Genomic DNA, 7,847 nt, shown 5'->3' on the forward strand with positions numbered 1-7,847 from the left:
TAGCGTAATGTAAGTATATACATGTAAAGCGTGTACATGTACCGTCGCTGTCGCTTATTACGGAGAGCGAGCAGGATTCTGTGCGGTGCAGTAAAACGAGCAAAAGCACACGCCAGCTGCAATGCAGCTGCCGCCGTCGCCGGGTCGCCGGGCCGCCGGGCCGCCGGGCCGGAGTGGCGCAGTCGGGGCAACTCCGGCGACCGGCACTCCGGCGACCTCACCACCACGACACAGCGAATTATTCAGCCGTCTAATGCAGGTGCCGTGGCACAGGATTTTTACTTAACATTTTACTGGCCATTGAAGTTTTTGTATCGAAACATTGAGGTTCATTAAATTGGATTGACGTTAATGTTGCAGGAAAAGAAGTTGCAAATGCTTGGTTGTCAGGCTGTTTTTAAGATGACTTAAAATGAATAACTTCATTCACCTTCATCAACGAAAGATTTTTTTTCTTTGAAAGCAAACCCAAAAACTCGCGCACAATAATATCGGTTTTGACACTATAGTAAAAAAGGGATAACGGGAACGATAATAACATAAACCTACAAAAAAGGTTTCATTCTAAAATATATTCATTGACGTTCGCCTCTACCAATAATTAAGACCACAAGTCCAGCACCTTTTTGCACATTGATTTTCAATAAAATGTTATTTCTATCGCCTTAATAAGTTCTTGCAGGCAACACGCTACGCCAGAAGTCTCGGAAATTACTGTTTCAAAGAAATGCTCAACAGCGGCGGTACTAATGTCGTGCTTGGACTACTATGACATACATATACGAGTATATTATTTATACTGTAGCTAGTGACGTCAGGAATAACGAGGACATTTCTTTCGAAAATTCCTGGACTCGTACTAACATTTTTACAAGCATTACCGCTGATCTATTCGCTCAAATGTATGAGAATGACATTATTTTTTCTAATGACGTGACTTTGACATGTCAATTCAATACATTTACTCAATTCAAACAGCGTTAGGGCTCTTAGAAATATAACTTGATTATAGGCTTCAGAAAAATGTAAAAAAACCGTAGCAAATTGTAAAGTCAGTTTCGTAAAAGCGTAGTCGTAGTATGGATTCTATAAAGTGAATAACAAATGCAACAAGTTCCAATTCCTTTTAGCTTTCAATACGATTTTAGTCTGTCTGTTGTCTTTTGTCTTTATCCACCGAACCCTCGTATTTATATCCAATTTATGAGCTATTGTTGAAGTTACGATTATTAGTTTACATGTTAGATATTTAAGAATGGATTCTTTAAATCGTAAGACTAGATATAAAAGAGTTTTCATGAAATTAACTGAAATACTGCATTGCATTATACATTGACACAGCTTAGACAAATAATTTGAATTTTTTGTGCACTTATCATTGCTTTCACTTAGTCTTTGTATATGCGTTTTTTAAGATCTAACTGGTAAACATATATTCATCAAAAAAAATGCATTAAGTCTATTTATACTGAACTGAAACTCTTGATTTTCATAACGAGTCTTCAATCAATTTGAACTCTTTGTGTAAAACTAATAGCGGTGAATTAACGCAGAAGCTCAGGCGCACGTCCTTGGACTTTCGTTGGCGCCCTACTAGGGCTCATTAAAGTTAATTCCAGAAACAGACTAAGCAGTAGGCAATGAACGAGGTGGGTCATGTCATGTATGGCAGTTGGCTATTTAGACCATCGTAATGAGAAAGTTCATATTAAAATGAACTTATTGCAGGCGTAGCAGTGTTAATGTTTGCGTAATCTGTACTTATAGCTTGTGAATTTGCAAAATTGTAGGGAAGAGGAGGGATGGGGGCGCAGTTGAATTCATTTACCAATATAAAGCAACTTTATTTCTGAGATGCGAATAGTATCGTTCAGCATAGTGGGCACGAGTCAGATGCAGATAAATATGGACTTTTCATGATAATTTTATTTCCATTATTCATTTCTTCAAATCCACTGACTTAAATAGATCTTATTTTTTATATAAACATAGTATTAGCTTTAGTATTTAATTAATCAATGGGCAAGACGCTGGCAGAGCGCTGCCTAACTTTAAATCTTAATTACGACAATACGATCTAAACGTAGGCTGGTATTCGGCGAGTCCTCTTTGTGTTAAGATAGTGTTTATAAGTGGTAAAAGTGCTTACAGAAGGCCAAAAAGATGTTAATGATGATGTGCATCCTGGAGCTTAACCACGTTAACAGGCGAAGAAATAGACGAAAGGTACCTACAAAACATCGATTTGGAAAATGTATGATTTATCGTACATATTGAATTTATGTAAAGCTCTTGAGTTAGTAAATATACTAGTTGCTTCACGCGGTGTAGACTGCAGCAAAGTAAACTTAAAAGTAGCCTGTATGTTAAGCCATCTCCAAAAAAAAGTGTTGAGATAACCAACATACAGACAGTCACGATCTTTCGCCTCCATGCATTATTATTGTGGTAACCGGATAATAAACTAGTGCTTTCCCATAACGTTTTAAACGCGTAAGTAGTGACCTAACCTGGAAACGGGAGCTGCACTAATGGCTTCCTTGAACTCAAGGTCACTCGATAACTTTGCTCGCCTGCTGAGACGTTGAGGCAAATAAGAAAACTTGCATCTCTACTGAAAAAGTAGAATCCAAATCTATGAGAAAATTTATATTCAACCTTCGTAGAATAGTATCCTATGAGATTTGTACAACTGCCTATATTGGTAATGCACATTAAAAAAATATATTAGTACCTAATGGCAATGCAGATCTTCATGACGAGATTTTTGGCTACTCTTTGTTGAAGACGGGTATTTTAATTCTCGATAAGACTGTTATGATTGTAATTTAATTAATTAATCCTTTCTTCTTTACTATACGAATGTTATTAAAGCTCCTATATTTGAATGCCTTTTTACATATCACATGCGTTATCAGTCATTAGTTGTTATTAGACACTTAATTCTCACTTGTTTTTGTGTTGGTTTGTCCCAAACACGTGTGATAAATAATTATGTAATTTGGTAACTACTAATTACGATAATAATTTGGAAAATCAATATACAGTTATCAAAATTATCAGACAATAATAAAAACATTGGTGGTCACCGTTGATAGGCCAATTATAAAGTTTTCCGCAATGTTTAGTGTTGTTATGCACAAAAGATTGTATCTCCTCCCGGTGATTGCTTCTATATCCTTTAATTCGTGATTGAAAAGCCCAGAGATTTAATCTTAAAGCTCTCGGATTATGGCATCTGTAGGAACGAAGTAATATCACGCTTTTTTATGAATTTGACAGAGACACAGATGATCAATTAGGCATATCCAATCCTAATTACTTTAAAACACATTTCACGTAATGCTCGCTAGCTTTTTCAACAGACCCTGCGAAAGAAGCAGATTTAGCAAATCCTAGTTGGAAGTCCCGGGTCGAGTCCTCGGCAGGGAGCCACCCCGACAGTCACCCACCCTCCAACTTTCACTCTCTTGTGCGTCGGGGATCTCGACCACTCCACGGGTACGAAACGCTGTAAGTCCCCCAACATGTGCAAGCCACAACCACCCCACTGTACACGAGCTACAGAGATGAAAATGCCGTGAAGTCGTATGATGCGAGGTCGAGAACATTTGAGCGATGCGTCTAGGGCGTAATAAGTGTTGACACGTCGCCACGGAATACTGGGCCATGAGGCGCGTCACATAAGGGCGAAGTCCGCGTGCCACGGGAAGTGTTACACGCACTGTGTACTGCTGCTGAAGACAACACCGGCGAGCAACGGATCCCTCGTCACTGGGCAACCCGCGCACATTTCTCATATATTTCATAATGCCTTGATTTACTTATTAAACAATAGAACTACCACTTATTTTGCTCGTCTAATACGCTTAGCGAGTGACACGTGCGTACGGTTGCGCGCTCAATAAACAATAATAAACAACACATAGTAAGTACCTATGTATAGTACATCTACAGCGTAGAGTAATTTACGACAAACACATGCTAAACCGTTCTTCTGTCAAACCTGAATAGCTACTCAGCATGTGAACTCCAGGAATATGGAGTGTGGTGATGTAATTATTTCTACCACAAGGATCACCTTCCTGGTGTCATCGTATTTCCTAATGACGTAATTAATGTTGGTGCAAATTATTGTTATTCTTTTGTGTTAATACTATCTCATTAAAGAAAATAGGAATAACTAATCTAGCTCTGTTTATAGTGTTTGTGTTTGCGAGAATGCACAAGTGGTCAGCTGCAGGAACTTAACACGTAATTTATCGTAAGTGTTGTGTACTAGCAATAAAGAACTAAACGGTTATTACGGTTATAGATAAAACATTGTTAATCCCTACAAATTTCGAACATAAATAGTGTTCGACATCAGTAGCAAGTTCCAATAACTCTTACTGACTATTTAAATTTCAATGTCAAACATTGTTTAGCCGGCAAAAGTTTCGGAGCGAATCAAAGTCAACAAAGGTCGCGGTAAAGCTAGTTATTGGTAGTGCTTGAGTTGTGGGGGCAGGTATCAACAGCTAATAAGGACGACGCAAGAGCAGAGGAAAGACAGGCAAGCCCGAGGTCGGGCGCGGGCGTCGCCGGCGACGTCCCTGCTGCGACCCTACGGCCCACGCGATAAGGCGCACATCGCCGCGCGCGCTCGCTGACCTCACCGCACCGCCGCCCGGCAAATAATAAATATGTAACACTGATAAAAGCCGTAGAAGCGATGACCGGCAAGTATTTAGGGATTCTCGTTTGGCAAACACGACGGGTCATCGTGCCCACGGCGCCGCACCGAGGCCGCCAAGTTGCGAGTGGACGATGCCGGTGTCGACGTCCACCGACTATTTCTAGTCATCCGGTGACAGACGGCGGGCGAAATAGCCGGCCAGCGGTCCTCCGGCGGCCTCCGGTACGGTCGCCGCAGGAAGCGAAAGAAGTTATGAAAGTCACGTGCGATATACGTACCTGCGTGAAGCGGAGGTGTTCTGTCGCGCTCGAACAGCACTCGTGTCGAAAGCGCGCGGCGGACTGGCGGGCGGCAGGCGGCAGCACGAGCGGCGCCGGCAGCAGCGGCCCCCGCCCGCGCCCCGCGCTGCATGCGCCCGCCGCGCCGCCGGGAGAGCCGCCACCACTGACATCAGCGAAGCCGCCTGACGCCTCCCCATATCTCGCACGCACGCAACTCGCCTGTCACCTCTGCGTGACCCTCGCGACCGACTAGCCGCACCGACCTCGCAGTGTTTAATCGTGTAACTAGCTAGGTAGCACTATACCATCGAACTCGAGGAATCTAATGACAGCATACCTCTATAGCGCTAAAGAAGGTACACCGAGCAACAGTTATAAGCTAGCTAGTCTTACCAATCAGTTACCACTTAGACACGGCTACAATCTTGATGTAGATTCCATGTTACCCGTAAATTGTAAAGATAAGAACCATAACAATTTATCAGCTGATTCTAACTTGTTGAATGTTTTTTATTCAACTTGGACAACTTCAGTATCACATCATGATACGCATATTTATAATTGTCGTCTATTTTGTCCTAATATAATAAAATCAAATGGGGTCATACAAGGAATATTAACCCACATTATAAAAGTCGTTAATAGGTAATTAACTTAAGTACTGTTAAGTAAACTGCGTAGAGACCTGCTGTACAGAGTACAGACCTTACTTGTAGACATAATGGTAAACTTACAACAAATCTTTATACCTACCATTTAATCTGTTTACAATGTTTTATAGCACTAACTTTTCTAATTACGTTGTAAATAAACAATTAATAACTATCATAGATACTGTAAATCGTAATTAAGATCTTTAGCTAACATTGTTTTGCTGATACTTACGTAACTGCTTTTTCATTAGATAGAAATAAAACTACGGACATGGCCACGAGTCTTGCCAGAGGGCACGCCTGCGTGCTGTTGCGTGGTAAAAGCAATATATTTTCGACATAAAATAACATGCTCTATGACAGAACAATTATAATGATAAACTTCGCATCCTATACGAAAAATAACATTTGCAATCTGCACGAGTGGTGACAGATAATGTATTACTGTTTACAAACACACTTCACTATTCGACTATTCGACTAATATTTATTGAAGTTTTTTAACATTACAGCACAGTAAACAAGAGCATCGGCGAAGTTTAATCGAAATCAGTTTAGCCGTTTAGGAGATAAGTCTAAGCATAGAAACATCTACCACGATATCATTCGCGCGTATGCACTGTGAGACTGTATAATGTTCCTCGATTCCAATTCTACATATCACTTAGAAGAAACAAAATACCGTATGATACTATTTTAGGATGACTTAACACTTAAGCCATAAAGGTGCTTAGTTTATCGTGTGTTAAGATGATATTTAAGTGCTCGTTTCAGCCGCTGTAGTCCAACTCCAAGGTCCCCGAGCGAGAATAGACCACGCCCTTTCATCCCGTGGGTGCCGTTGAGGCAACTAATCGATTATATTGCCTCAATAGATAGCCCGTTCCTACACAACATTAACAGTGATTGCAAAAGCAGCTGATAAGCGTATTACAAATTGATTGATTGTTTTTTTTTATTTTTAAATTACGAGTATGTTTCTTTTGAAAAATTGATTCATGTAAAGAAGCACTTTAATTAATTTACTTCTGATTTTTTTTCTTTATAATATATTTTTCACAGCTGTATTACACTATAGTTGTGTGGTAATAAGTGTGGCAGTTTCAATGCGTATTGTAGGTTTGATGCTCGAAAGTCAAGCGCCTTATAATATTCTCGAGCAAACTGTTGCGCTTATGTTACTTTAACTCATGCAAGAAAATGATTCTCATGTTGTATTTGAATAAATCATTGTATGAGATTTAAAAAGCTACGCTAAGTGTGTCAAACTACTTTTCTCACCTTTTCCTCCTTCCGATAAAATTGCATTTTATCAAAATCGGTCAAGTCGTTTTTGAGAACATCCGTCCAAAGTCCAAACAGATAGCCAAAAAGCAGTTCGTACTTTTATTATTTCGTATTGCATTACAGTGTTATAGGTATGCATATTGTTTTCGTTTTTTCCACAAGCTCTTTCGGTTTTATATTATACCTTTTTCCACGTGACTAAGTTTCACGTAGCTTGGTGTGGTGCAGTTATAAATTTGCTGACGAACCAATATTGTTATCGGCGAGGGCGGAGTGGCGGAGGGTGGTCAATGCGGCTCTCTATAATATGTAATATAGGTATGTAGGTATCTGCTGTAATAAATGCATGTTATGTGTCAACGTGTTAAACATATTTTTTAATAATGGCAACTTTAACGACTGAGAGAACGCGAATTGAATCAGATTTTCTACAAAACTTTATGAAAACTTCGTATTTTTTCCGATTTAAGTTTTTATTTGTTATTGTTTCAAATCAAATTTTAATTAGGCATTTCGCTATAATAGCAATTTAATGGTCGTTTTGACACATAACACATCATCATCATCAGCCCATATTAGTCCACTGCTGGACAAAGGCCTCAAAAATTTGACACTTTCTATCTATCTTCGACTGTTCGCATCAAACACTATCACAAATAAACGATCTAATCGTACAGTGCCTATGACATATTATTATGTTATAGGTACTGTGCCTAATCTAATATATAAAATTCCCGTGTCACGATGTTAGTTACTGTACTCCTCCGAAACGGTTCGACCGATTTTCATAAAATTTTGTATACGTATTGGGTAGGTAGAATAGAACAACATCTATTTTTCATAGCCCTAAGTGATAAGGGTAGCTCACACTAAAAAAAAAATATTTTATGTTTTGGACAAAATTGTTTGTTTTCATTTTTTTATAATTTTGCATTAAAAATACATACA

At 39.3% G+C, this 7,847-nt stretch overlaps 1 protein-coding gene across 2 annotated transcripts in view; it reads right to left on the reverse strand.

Moving 5' to 3' along the window:
• Positions 1 to 5,056, reverse strand: part of LOC113500940 (zinc finger protein 91-like) — a 26,760-nt gene extending 21,704 nt beyond the window's left edge. For both annotated transcript variants that reach the window (XM_026881885.1, XM_026881882.1), the window contains exon 1: positions 4,957 to 5,056. The gene's annotated coding sequence lies outside the window, so the exon portion shown is untranslated. The remainder of the gene's footprint in view (positions 1 to 4,956) is intronic.
• Positions 5,057 to 7,847: the final 2,791 nt, after the last annotated feature.

This window comes from Trichoplusia ni, chromosome 15 (genome assembly GCF_003590095.1).
Source record: "Trichoplusia ni isolate ovarian cell line Hi5 chromosome 15, tn1, whole genome shotgun sequence".
Taxonomy (NCBI): domain Eukaryota; kingdom Metazoa; phylum Arthropoda; class Insecta; order Lepidoptera; family Noctuidae; genus Trichoplusia; species Trichoplusia ni.